The sequence below is a fragment of the Malania oleifera genome, chromosome 5, assembly GCF_029873635.1.
Source record: "Malania oleifera isolate guangnan ecotype guangnan chromosome 5, ASM2987363v1, whole genome shotgun sequence".
NCBI classification, from domain to species: Eukaryota; Viridiplantae; Streptophyta; class Magnoliopsida; order Santalales; family Ximeniaceae; genus Malania; species Malania oleifera.
In genome coordinates this window covers 29,140,172-29,155,008 of record NC_080421.1, presented here as the reverse complement: position 1 = coordinate 29,155,008, position 14,837 = coordinate 29,140,172, and positions in this window count along the sequence as shown.

Below are 14,837 nucleotides of genomic sequence, written 5' to 3'. Positions count from 1 at the left end.
ACCCTATAAATAACCCAAAACCCAGATTTAAACGCAGAAATTAAGAAAAATCACTCCCTCTCTCTCTCCCTTCGGTTTCTCTCTCCTCTCTCTTCAATTTTGGTTCCATCGTTTGTCAGATCGACGATCTGAGGCTACCACGACGCTCCTAAAGAAGTTCTCTCCAAATCTGTCGGAGCGGATCGTTGGTGGAAGCAAGTTGAAATTCATCCTTGGGTTGAGGTAAAGTTTTTTATGTCAAATTTGATCTTTTCGCAATTATAGGAAATGATACTTACATGAAAATATTGAAGTTTAGTTTGTAAGTTGTTGATTGCAGGGTACTGCTTAGGGTTTCCTACGGGTGTAAAACCAGTATTATAATGGGGCTTTTTTCGGTTGTCGGGTAAGGGGATAAATTAAAATAGTTATTTTTCATTGAAATTATTATTATTTGATAGTAGAATAATTTTCAGAAAGTATGTGATTATATATGACTATAATTGAGAAAATGTAAGTTTGGGAAAATACTGCAATTGTACAAGAAATGTGTTTTCAGAACAGAATATATGGTTTCATTCAATTTGTGTGGCATGAATATTATAATAATAATAATAATAATAATAATAATAATAATTATTATTATTATTATTATTATTATTATTATTATTATTATTATTATTATTATTATTATTATTATTATTATTATTATTATTATTATTATTATACCATGTTAAGTTAGATTTACAAGATAAAGCATGTTCATAAATATTTTCAGGAATAACATGATAACCACAGTAAATTATGATTTCAGAATATATGATATGTTCGGCGCAAGGCCGTAATTGATGATCGGCTTAAGGCCGCAATTATTTATGTTATTCGGCATAAGGCCGCATTTATTCATGTTTTTTGGCGCGAGGTTGTAATTATTGTTAATATAAGATTCAGAACATGTTGTTATTTGATTTACGATAAACAGTATATGTTTATGTACTATATGTTATCAGAACCCGAATGTTAGTTTAGTTCAGTTTCAGGAGCACGGTACCATAGCTTATAGATCAGATATCTATGATCAGATTGGTGCTAACCACCCCACGAGGGGGTGGGAGATGGATAGTTGATGTGGCTTTCAGTGTAGAGTGTAGACGTCCACCTGACAGTCCGGACTAGGGCGTGGCGGACCCATCATACTTACAGACATTTTTTATTCGGCAGTGGTCGGCCAACCATTGTCGGGTCCCGCGTTCGGACTGCATAACCCATCATGGGGCGTAATACATGACATCAGCTAGCTATTCATCGTAGGTAGTTTTCAGTATTATAGTTTATATCAGATAATACATGATTAGTATGATTACTTGGAAGTATGAAATTATATATTTATCTAACCATGTTACGATTTATGTTTTATAGTATGTGAAATGTACGATATATGTATTACAGCATTAAATATTCATGTTACCACACAACTGATTTTAATTTATCTACCCTTACTAAGAGGTGTCTCACCCTAAGTTTAAATTATTTCAGGAAACTCGGAGAGACCAGTGGGTCAGGGCCACCGCTAAGTGTGCTGAGCTTCCCTGCTAGAAGGGTAAGTTCTGATCCAAGATGAGGAGATTTTTGTTATAAGATCCTAAGTTTATTTTGATGTTTTGGAGATTGTATCTAAACACAAATATTTGAGAATATAGTAGACTCTGATATTATGTAATTATTGGTTGATGAATGTGATTTACATTTACTATTGCCTAGGTTCCGCTGTATATGACAGGCGTCCCCGCTACCCACGGGTTCGGGTTGGCTATTTTATTTATTTTTCTTTTATTATATGAATATCTAAGCAGGTCGTTACAGCTTTAGCTAGCGCCGCACGTCCCTTCACAAAGGTGAGAAAATAATCGGACTGTGACACTTGGTATCAGAGCCATGGTTGAGTTGCTACAGGAATTCAGTTACCTTCTTTGTGGGATTTGGAAAGTTTTGGTAAGTGACCATGGCACCAAACAATGCTAAGAGGATCAGCATGCTGGAAACACAGGTTGAGGCAACAACCAACACTGTGGCTGTGGAGGTGGCCCAGATGAGAGAACTTGTTGATGAAGTGATGGGATCACAAAAGCATCAAGCAAGTGTGCTAGTGAGATGTCAGAGGGCTTTCGCCATATAGTGGAAACTTTGCAATCTCGGATGGTGTATCTAGATGTAAAGCTGAATTTGACGGTTCTTACTATAGGGAACTCCAACACTCCAAGTGTAACGTCCCTCAATTTCTTAACATAAAATATCACATAATAAATAATATGGTCAACCCGAACCCGTGGGTAGCGGGGACACCTGTCATACACAGCGGAAAACCTAGCAACAGTACACATAAAATCTCAAACATCCAGTCATAAAATATAATACCAGAGCATTCTATACATCCTCACATACATCAAAATATCTCTAGGGTCAAACACAAAATAATTCTAACCCTAGTACAAAATCTTACCCTCCTCACGGGATAATCTCACTAATCTCAACGGCGGCCTTGACCCGCCGGTCTCTCAGGGACTCCTGAAAAATGTAATAATATTGGGGGTGAGACACTTCTCAGTAAGGGAAAATAAACTAAATACAGCTGTGTGGCAACATGAATATTTAATGCATTTATACGTATATAGTACATTTCATAATTCCATAAACATCATCATATCGTACTGGGTAAACATATATTTTCACATCTGTTAATAATTCATATCATACATAAAATCATTTGTTATAACTGTAGTACTAAAAATAAACACAGGATGACTAGCTAGCTGGTGTCATGTATTACCCCCCCATGACGGGTTGTGCAGCCCGAAGGCGGGACCCGACAATGGCTGGCCGACCACTGCCGAATCAAATATGTCTGTAAGTACGATGAGCCCGCCACACCCTGGTCCGGACTGCCAGGTGGACGTCCACACTCTACTGAAAGCCACATCGACTATCCATCTCCCATCCCCTCGTGGGACGGTAGCACTAATAAGGCCTCGTGCCAAAATGAACCCATAGCTACGGTACCGAGCTCCTGGTCTGAACTAAACTAACATCCTGGTTGTGAAAACATATAATACATGATCATACGTAACATCATTACGGCCTCGTGCCGAAAACATAAATACGGCCTCATGCCGAAAATATAAATACGTGGCCTCGCGCCAATAACATAAATACGGCCTCGTGCCGATAACATAAATACGGCCTCGTGCCGATAACATAAATATATGGCCTCGCGCCAAAAACATAAATACGGCCTCGTGCCGATAACATAAATATATGGCCTCGCGCCAAAATTGTTTCAGGTATATGGCCTCGTGCCGAAAATATAGATACGGCCTCGTGCCGAAAATATAAATATGTGGCCTCGCGCCAATAACATAAATACGGCCTCGTGCCGATAACATAAATACGGCCTCGTGCCGATAACATAAATATATGGCCTCGCGCCAAAAACATAAATACGGCCTCTTGCCGATAACATAAATATATGGCCTCGCGCCAAAATTGTTTCAGGTATATATATACTGAAAATACCTCATTTATCACAACATAACTCATATTTCCATAAAAAATCTTTCACATCATAATACATTTCACATAAAATAATATTCATGCCACACATATGCTGTTAAAAGTCATACTTCATATTCTAAAAACGTGAATTATTTACATCTCATACATACATATACATTTTAATCATCATAGCAGTATTTTTCTCAATCGTACATTTCATGCGTAATACACAATATAACATATGCTTTTCTGAAAATAAATTTACTCATAATCAATAATAATTTGTATGAAAAATTACTGCTTTAGTTTATTCCCTTACCTGACTATTAAGAAATTCCTTAGGACCCAAAATTTCACGCCCTTGGCGCCCGAAATTTAATTCCTGCAATTTACATTTTTCCCCAGATTAATTAATCTATTTCTCCAAAATAATATTCATCTAGCCTTCCTTAGGCTCCATATACCTCAAATTAATATTTAAACTATTATTTAATATCCCTACTTAATTTTTCAAATTTTGCCTGCGGGTCCCAAAATTACACCCGCGGCGCTCACCCGAGCCCTAAATTTCGGAAATCCTATTTCAGTCGCAGATGTTTAATATTTTAGCATTTCTAAATTAATGCTAATTAATTAAAAATAAGCCCCTTAATAATCGCCGCACCCCAAATTTGGAGTTTTGGCCCGACACCCCCATGAGAATTCCGTCCCACTAGACTTGTAGAGAATCATCCCTAGATTCTCGTGGTGGTGTCCGTTCGTCAATTGGGCTTATATTTTGCAAGAAATTAAGGAAAAAGGGGGAAATGGCTTACCCCAGGGAATATGCCTACGCCGCTCCTATCACCGATCCGCTTCGGTAGAAATGACGGCAGCAGCGAATGGAGTCCAGTGGTATCTTCGGATTTTCGATCGGGCAAAAATCCGTCACGAAATCAAGGAGAGAGGGAGAGAGAACGTGAGGAGAGAGAGAGAGTGATTGCAGGTTGCAGAGAAAAGAAAAGAAAAGAAAAGGTAAAGAAGAAGAAGAAGAAGAAGAAGAAGAAGGTTAAATTGGATTGACTCTCCTGAAGCTTCAACAAGCTTCAGGAGGATGAATATAATAATAATAATAATAATAATAATAATAATAATAATAATATTAATTAATTAATTAATTAATATTAATAATAATATATTTTATTAATAAAATAAAAATAAATTTTAATTAATTTTTTTTCTTTTTCTTTTAAATTCGATTAATTAATTATTTTTATTTTTATTTTTTTTTTATTATTTTTTTTATTTTTTTATTTTTTTAGAAATCAATCCTCTAATCTTTTATATTTCTTTTTTTTTTTTTTTTTGGGTTTTTACACCAAGAGTTAGCAAAACCAATGTACTAGAACCCAAGACATATGGGGGTGCCCTTGATGTCAAGGAGTTAGAGAACTTCTTATTTGATGTGGAGCAGTACTTTCGCTCTGTGAGGATGGCATCAGAACAAGAAAAAGTGGATATTGCGACCATGTACTTGGTTGGTGATGCCAAACTGTGGTGGCGTACCAAGTACCAAGAGATTGAAACTGGAAGTTGTGCAATGAATAGCTTGGCAGACTTGAAGAGAGAGCTCAAGGCCCAATTCTTTCCTAAGAATGTTGAGTATAATGCAAGGAAAAAGCTAAGAGACCTCAAGCATACTAGGTCAATCAGGGAATACGTGAAACAATTTTCTACTTTGATGTTGGATATTAGGGATATGTCGGAGAAGGACAAGTTGTTCTATTTTCTAGAAGGGATGAAACCGTGGGCAAGAACTGAACTTTATAGACAAAGGGTCCAAGACTTGTCAATTACACAAGCTACTGCAGAACGCTTGACTCACTATGTTGGTGGCGATACCACTTCGCCCAAACTGCTTGGCGGAGAGGGAAACAGTGGAAAGTATTTCAAGAAAGGAAAACCCAAGGGTGGCGGAGCCGACTCTAAATCATTTACCTCAAAGGAAGCTTCGTCATCTCAAGGGTTCAACACACCCAATGGAAAGGAGAAGAGTAAAATTTCATGCTACTTGTGTGGTGGATCTCACAAAGTGAGTGAGTGCCAACACAAGGGATTACTTAATGCCTTACAAGCTTCCACTTTGGGAAAGGTGGTAAAAAGCAAGGAGGAAGAGGATGATGCCCCGAGGGTAGGTTTAGTGCGGCTCGTGAGCACATTGGAAAAGCATACAAAAGCACCGAAAGTTACACAAGCAAAAGGGTTAATGTTTGTGAACTTGAGGATCAATGGAAAGAGTACCCGTGCTATGGTGGATTTGGGAGCTACTCATAATTTTGTTTCACAGTTGGAAGCCCAGAGACTCAATTTATCCTTAGAGAAGGATACAAGACGCATAAAAGCAATTAATTATGTAGCCCATCCTACTTTGGGAGTAGCCAAGCAAGTGACTGTAAAACTTGGACAATGGGAAGGTCATGCGAATTTCACAGCGGTGCCATTAGATGACTTTCCATTCATTCTAGGAATGGAGTTCCTAAGGGGGATGAGGGCAGTGCTAATGCCTTCGGCTGGTTTCCTGTGTTTGATGGAAGATCACTCGTGCATGGTTCAAGTAGTTGTAACGAAAGGAGACGACGGGAAGTCCCTTTCAGCCATACAACTCAATGAGGGATTAGGTCAGTGTGAGCAGACATGTCCAGCCACGGTGGTGGTAAACAAAGAAGTAGGCCAAGAGCCTACGACCATCCAAACGGTGTTGGATGAGTATAAGGAGGTGTTGCCAGATAAGCTGCCTCACAATTTTCCTTCACAATGGACTGTGGAGCATGAGATCGAGTTGTTATCAAGAGTGAAACCACCTGCTAAAGGGTCATGTCGGATGGCGCCTCTAGAAATAGTAGAGTTGGGGAAATAGCTTGATAAATTGGAAGCGGGATGTGTTTGCCCTTCCAAAGCACCATTGGGAGCATCAGTGTCATTTTAGAGGAGACATGAAGAGCATCTACGAAAGGCATTTGACAATCTGAGGGGAAACATTCTGTATGTGAAGAAAGGGAAGTTCTCTTTTGCTCAGTAGAGCAAAAAATTCCTTGGTCATGTGATTGAACAAGGTCGTATTTGAAGGGATATGGATAAGTTAAGGATGATTCAAGAATGAAAGATCCTCACGACAGTGAAGAAGTTGCATTCCTTTCTTGGCCTTACTAGATATTGCAGGAAGTGCGTTGAAGGGTATTCGCGGAGAATGACTCCAATGACAAGACTACTGGGGAGGTAATATTGGCCACACACACGGGATGATGTGGATGACTATACTAGAACTTGTCTCACTTTCCAATAAGAAAAGGGGGAGCAGAAGAAGTATGGTACTTTCATGGCCGCACCAAAGTACTGTTTGGCAAAGGAGATGACACAATTGTTCCTTGTGACTATTATGAAACATTGGGGTGTTCCCCAAATTATTATTCGTGACCGAGACTTAATGTTCACTAACAACTTCTTGACATAATTTTTCAAGATATTCAGGTCACATATTGACATCTCTTTGAGTTATCACCGACAGACAGATGGACAGATGAAGAGATTCAGAGAACCACTAGAAAAGTACTTGCGCCATTTTGTCAATGACAATCGAGAGAATGGCGTGCAACTACTTGATGTGGCTCCATTCTGTGGCAATGCCCAAAGGAGCTCAACAACCAACAAGAGCCCTTTTGAGCTTATTACAGGCTAGCTTCCGCTGTTACCTCACACAGTAGGCGAGCCATACAGACGAAAGAGTCCCAGCGCGTACATCTTCACTAAAGAATGGAGATAGAATGCATAGTTTGCCCAAGTCTATCTGTAGAAAGCTTCTAAGAAGATGAAGAAGTGGGAAGATTAAGGGAGAAGAAGACCACAACACTTCAACCGAATGAAAGTGCATCATGTGTTTCATGTCCACTGCCTTAAGCCAGTCAATGCCGACACCGAAGATTTGAGTAGAAGTCAGTCAAACAGAGTAGAATTGAAGATAGTGCCACCTGACAGACATGAAGTTAAAGAGATCCTTGCTGCCAAAAAGTTCATATCCTCAAGGAAGAAGAGCCAGAAGTTCCTAGTGAAGTGGAAATGCCTTGATGACAAAGAAATCAACTGGATTTCAACGGAAGATATGCAACCATTCGTGGACAAAAGGGAAGTGAACCTACCGCCAAAGTCTACGAGGACGTCGACCGCATAAGTGGGGGATAATGTCACGAGCTAAGATTGTTCAAGGCATTATGCTTGCTTGTGACCGCTTGTCTTGTGTCCTCGGGATGGGTTTCCATCATGTAAATACTAGTGTAAGGTTATTTTCTGCTAGTAGTGTCTTTGTATGCCAAATAAGGTAGTATGACTCCTCGGTCACTTTGATGTTTCCCAGTGCCAAGATGATGATTACATAAAAACCTCTTTAGGGGAGGGTGAGTGTTCATCAGTCATTGTAAAACTCACGAGCTTTTGTCAACGTGTTTAGCCTACTTGCCTCCTTCGCTAAGCACACAATGTCAACGGAGGCGTTGTTAATGAATTATGTTTGCTTCAATGTTTACTACTTGCTTGCCACAACTTTCATGAATTGATTATTATTTTTGCTGCTATTTGCATGAATGCTAATGAAAGTGTTTCATGGATGAATGTTGGTAAACGATAGGCTGGCTAGTTAAGCAATAGAGTTTTAGCTAATGCCGCATGGCCCTTCAAAAGGGTGTGAAAATAGTCGGACCGTGACACTTGGCCATGTGCTAAGTCAGAATGATAAAGAATAATTTCAATTATACACGTGGAAAGCTTTCATTTGTTATGGCTGAAATCTGTTGCAACAAAATATTTTGTTTCTCTATTATATATATCTGGTTGCTGTATTTGCACTGGTGAGAGAAATTGAATAGTGTTGAACTATTGGAATGCTAGGTTGGAGATGAGTGTTATTTATTGTAGAGATAAATGGTATGCAATGCAGGTCCATGATGATATGGAGAAACTATACAGGGACCTTCTCCTTCACATGTCTGTGTATTTGTTTCCTTAGTATTGGACGTGTGACAAATTGATCTCATATTCATTAGTATCAAATAGGAACTCATTTTCAATAAATATATAACAAAGGAAACAGATACAAAGACACGTGGAGGAGGAAGTCTCCTGTATAATTTCTCGATGAAATGGGTTCATGTGTCAGGTATAGAAAGTATAGTAACATGTTGGATCTGTATAATCACAGACTCACATCCTTTACGATTTTTCAAAATTTTGATTATCATAAATTTATGTGATATACCCCAAATATATCACCTACCCTAAAGAGAAGGCATGTGTCCAACATTAATGAGGGAAATCACCAACCAAGACAATCGCTCGACCAGAGCCATTGATATTGGCCATATTTTGACCAGAGTGATCAACGCCAAGTGCTATAAATGACAGATCTACCAGGGTCAAACCTCACTAGTATAAAAGGGGTACTACAGAGAGGCTAAGGTATCTTATTCTAAACCATACTTTACTGTTACTGCATACCTCTTAAAGTTAATCCCTGACTTAGGCATCGGAGAGATCCCCCAAAGTACACCTTGGGTCCTCCAAGTCAATCTTCTCTTCATCCTTTTCAAGTGATCAAGATCGAAAAGTTCGTCGGAGGTCATCAACATTTTTATTCAGCAACACTATGTAATAGAATAAAAAAAACATATGATTTTATACATTTTGTTGTTACTCTTGTTTATTATTTCATTAATGGATATTCACTATTTAGTTCACTAATGAAATTCTATATGTAGAATCCATATACCTCCGCTCATTTCTCAATTTAGGGTAAGATATAAATACGCATTTTGAAAGATCAAAATATTAAGGTAATAATTTTACTTTATATTTATAATTTATAAAATAATTACAAAAATTTCGCTTTCTTTTTAAATTTTAGGTGATTCTATTTAGTGGACTTAAAATTTGATTTGTTGATATTTTTCAGAATTTTTTTTAAATAAAATTATATAATAAATTAGGAAAACATTTAGTTATGATTTTAAAATTTTCCTATATAGAACTAAAAAAATAAGGTGCTAATTTTGAGATTATTTAAAATTTAAAAACAAAAATAAATAATATTTTTTACAACTAACATATCTTAACTATTGAGGTACATATATAAAAATTTATTAATTAATGAATTTCCCCCCTACCATAATAATAATAATAATAATAATAAGGAGAGACTTAACATTAAACAATTGTGGCTGTATGGGAACATAATCCTAAAATAATTGAACAAGTGATTTGAGGACTTATTCCCAAATCAAAACAAATCACTTTTTAGAAAAGTTTTTTCTTTTTTTATTTTTTCTGTACAATTCCTGGAAGGCTGGAATTGATGTGTAGGAATAATATTGACTCTGGACAGAAAGCTATAAAAGGAAGTCAAAAGCTGCATTGCATTTTGTTGCCAGGACAAGAACTGCATTACTTTATTATACTATATATCATTTAACTTAGACAAACCTTTCGAATCACTTAGTGTTAGAAATACTAATAATATAAAATGATAAATTTATAAATAAAAAATAAAAAAATAAATCACAATTCACAAGTAGGTTGAGGCACGAATATCTCGGTCTCTTTAAGAAGATTCAAGCCCTCCGCAGTTTATTGGTGTAACCCACGAACCGGTACAGCAGATTTCCTCAAGACTTATCTCTCCTATGATATAACAGCCCGATCTGAATCGTATAACTCTCTCCAATTCTGCACAAATAGAGGAGTCCAAAACTCCACAAAAAAAATATCTTTCTTTACTTGTCAAACTCTCTAGAATCAAGATAAAAATTATATGATGAGAATGAAGAGAAGAAATTTGTGCATTGTGTTAATACTTCGAGGGTCTATTTATAGGCACAAAATGACCCTTCATTCTCCATGTACATAATAAATATGATATGTATATATTAAGTAAATACATACTTAAATCCAAGGTAAATTCATATAATTAATTCTGCATTTATCAAATACATGAATGAATTGCCATAATTAAATGTGGATGCATCACCCAATCCAAGGTACATGATTTTTTCCAAGATAACAATAAAATAATATAATAATATTAAAATACACCAACACTTAGGCAGCACTAAATCGAAAGAATGAAAATATTATCGCTCGCTCATTAACATATCTTTGATAATTTACTTGACAACCGACAAGTAAAAAATCAAACCTGAAACCTTGAGATTACTAAAATTCAACTTCGTCATTACTGCTTAAATGAACCCAGTTAAATCCCCAACAAGCAAAATTTACTAAATTGAGAATTGAGGATTGAGATTTCTATAAATAATAATTATTCATTTTTAATTTATATTTTCAATTTAAACATAGTATTAGAATCTTAATGAAAAAATAACTTTTCACTAAATTGAATTTTTTTCCGCAATTGGATTTCCTTATCGTTATTTTAAGTATATAATAAAGGGAACTCTTTATCAATTGAGTGGAGGCTATAGTCATATTAGCACATATGTGAATCCACCCACGACATTCAATTGATCCATCCAGATAAATGACTCACTCTCTATCATTCTTCATTTAAATACTAAAGTTTTATCTCAATTGAAAAGGCTAAGCAACAAGACTTGAATCTTAAAATCTAATCAAGAAAATTTTTGATTTATTAGTTGAACAAGATGTTTACTTGTCCAAATAAGAGTGATTTGAAACCACCACTATATTATTGACGTGATAGTTTAGGTTTGCTCAATTAATTTTCTCGTAAAAATATAGAAATGAAGATCCATGCTCCCAAATACAATATAAGTAATTAAGAATGTGCAAGTGAAGATGGGTGAGGAGCTTGTTGTGTAAATAAGAAATAATGTAAACAAAGGAAAAAGGTAAGGAAAGGTTTCCAACTTTCACTTTCACAAATAATATATTTTCCTTATCCTCATGCTGGGAAATATGAATTTAAAAGTTTAATTTTTTATGAATTTTAAAGGAGTAATAGGTAATTTGGAGTAATATAATTTGTATTATGTTTGCCCTGAATATATCAACTTATAAAAGGAAGTCAAAACCTAACAATCATTACCCAAATCAAATGTTCTGGGAGGAACAATTAGCTCTAATCTAACAATGAAGGGAGAGATCTGCGCTAGTGCTTTAAAAGTTTAGAGTGATTCACGCTGGCACTTTAAACTTCCAGAGCAATCAACGCCCCCACGTCATAATGATAGATCACCCTAAGTTCAAATCTCGCCACTATAAAGTGGGGTAATGCAAACAAGCAAAGGTAACTCACTCTTAATCTAATCTCAATGTTGCATTCAAACCTCTTCGAAGCGTTCCCTTACTTAGACATCGGAGTGAACCCCTGAAGTACACCCTGAGTCCTCTAAGCCTACTTTGTTTTCATCCTTTTCAGGTCATCGGAAGTCGGAGAGTAACGTCGCGGGTCGTCACCACTTTTATCCCGCAACAATGTTTTTTTGTGTAAACTTATATAAAATCAAATTTTAAAACCTAAATGTATACTCTATAATTTATGAATATATATATATATATATGTAGACACACACATAGACACATCACACATAACCACGCTATCTATTAATTTATTTATGCAATCTTATATTGGACAGCATGAATTCGTCAAGACTTCAACCCTAATTTTGTAATAAATAATATTATTAGGTGAGATAAGTGGGAAATTGTAAGATAAGTAGACAATTCTTACCACCCCCACCAACCCCCCAGACGTAATCTCAATGAGCAATATCTTTGGGGAGAGCAAATATTGTCTACACTCAACATCTTTGGGGAGAGAGCAAATATTGTCTGCACTCAACTTGATTGATTGGTGAAACTTTTTACACCGTATACCTTATACACTAATGAAGTATTTGGAAGCATGAATTTTGAATCTTAAATTTAAATTTGAATAGATTTGAACAAATTTTAATATAATTTTGTATTATATCTTATCTAAATTCAATACAACTTTAAATTCAAAATATCTCCAAATATAAGGTAATAGTTGGAGGTTGAATTTTAAAAAAGTTTTTATAAATAGTATAATGAATTTTGTAGACATGAGTGTACTCCTAAACTAGACTAAGCTAAAAATAAATTAATTAAGCTTCAGCTTCTAAATGAACATTTATATATAAAACATAACTTAATGTGTGTGCATAAATTAAACAATTTTTTTCTTGAATCAAACCATATACTCCAAGTTTAAAATAATAATAATAATAATAATAATAATAATAATAATAATAATAATGCACTATTCCTTATTGTTTTTTATGACTGTGTTCGCTTTTAGCTTTATCAATAATATATTTTTTGCCTTTTTTTAAATAATAATAATAATAATAATAATAATGTTGCTAAATAGAAATGTCGAGTGACCTCCGAGGAAACTTTCTGATCACGATTGCCTGAAAAAGAGGAAAATGAGGATGACTTGGAGGACCCGGGGTGTACTCCGGGGGATCACTCTGATGCTTAAGTAAGGGATTGCTCCAGAGAGGTTGTAAGTAACAATAAAGATAGGTTAGAATGAGATATCTTTGCCTCTTCGCAATACACCTTTTTATATTGACAACATTTGACCCTTGGGAGATTGTCATTATGGTGTTAGAATTGAATCACTCCGGTCATTATGTTACTGGCGTGGATCACTCTGGCCATTATAACATCGGCGTGGATCACTCTAGTCATTATTGGGTTGGTGCCAATTCCTCTATTCGAGCAATTAACTTGGGTGGTGACTGCCCTCATCAATGTTGGGTTTTAATCTCCCTTTGACTCACGATGTTTGATATATTTGGGGTATATCAGTTCCCCCCCCCCCCCTTTAGTTTCAAATTTTTGAAACTTGTTTTCAAAGTTCGAAGGTTGTCCTGTCTCTCCCTTTTTCTTTTTTCTTTTTTTTTTTTTTTTTGTTGGGAACATCTTTTGGGAACCATTTTTTCATGCATGATTTGCTGAGCCGACATGGGTGTGTTGTCAGCTCATCTGAGCCGAGTTTTATGTGTACAAGGCTTGGTCGAGCCGAGCTCATCATCATGCTGGCTAATTCGAGTCAGTTTCTTGTGTGTGTGGCTTTGTTAAGCCGAAATAGTGTGGGTGTCAGCTGATCCGAGCCGGTTTATCATGTGCATGGCTTTGCTAAGTGAAACTCTTTAGAAAGTTGGCTAACCCAAGCCAGTTTCATATGTTCACGGCTTTGTCGAGATGGGATCATGGGGGGGCCACAGATCCGAGCCAAATTTATCATGAACGTGGCATTGTCGAGCGAACTTGTGAAGGTGTTGGCTGAACTGAGTCGAGGTTCAAGGGCACTGCTGCCTGCCGAGCCGCAGTCAACACATTTGTTTAGTTCACTCGAGCTGATGTTTCCGGGCCTTCATTGGATCAACCCGATAACGACCGAGCAGCTTTTCAAAGTGTTTTTATACCAAACAGCTCGCCATTTTTACGTCAAGCAACTTTTTAGGAAACATTTTATGCCGAGCAACTCTTCGTGAAGCATTTTGTGTCGAGCAGCTCTTTGTGAGGCATTTTGTGCCGAGCAGCTCTTCGTGAGGCATTTTATGTCGAATGGCTCTTTGTAAAGTATTTTGTTCCGAGCAGCTCTTTGTGAGGCATTTTATGCCGAACAGCTCTTTGTGTGGCATTTAATGTCGAATAGCTCTTCGTGAGACATTTTATGCCAAACAGGTTTTTAATGTCGAGCAACTTATCAAGAAGCATTTTATGTCGAGCAACTCCTTGTGTGGCAATTCGTGCTAACTAGCTCTTCATGAGGCATTTTATGCTAAACAACTCCTTGTGTGTGTTGGCCTAACAAGGCTTACAATTCTTATTTTGATGATAACAAATCATGTTATGTTTAATATGGTTTATTTTAAGTGAAATTTTTTCAGGAAAAAGGAAAAGCTTAAAGTTAGTGACAAAGCTCAAAGCTTAAAGGTAGTGACAAAGCTCAAAAGGATGATAAAGTTTATGGATCCAAAAAGATCAAGAAAGAAAGATGATTAAAAGCTCAAAGATGATAGAATAACAAGGATTTACTTGAAGATCAAAAGAATATGTTTTTAAGGATGTTTGTATGTAAGTACTTCAAGTAAATTTCAAATATAAACTGAGTTGAAACTCTCATAAAATCAAAAGAAATTTAGAAATATATTTTTAGAAAAATCCTAAAGTATGTTTTTCAAATTAAAGAAAAGAAGGGTTTTAAAAAGAAAAGTTTTTTTTAAAACAGAAGGGTCAGGCGACTGCCTTCATGTGGCAGGCGACTGCTC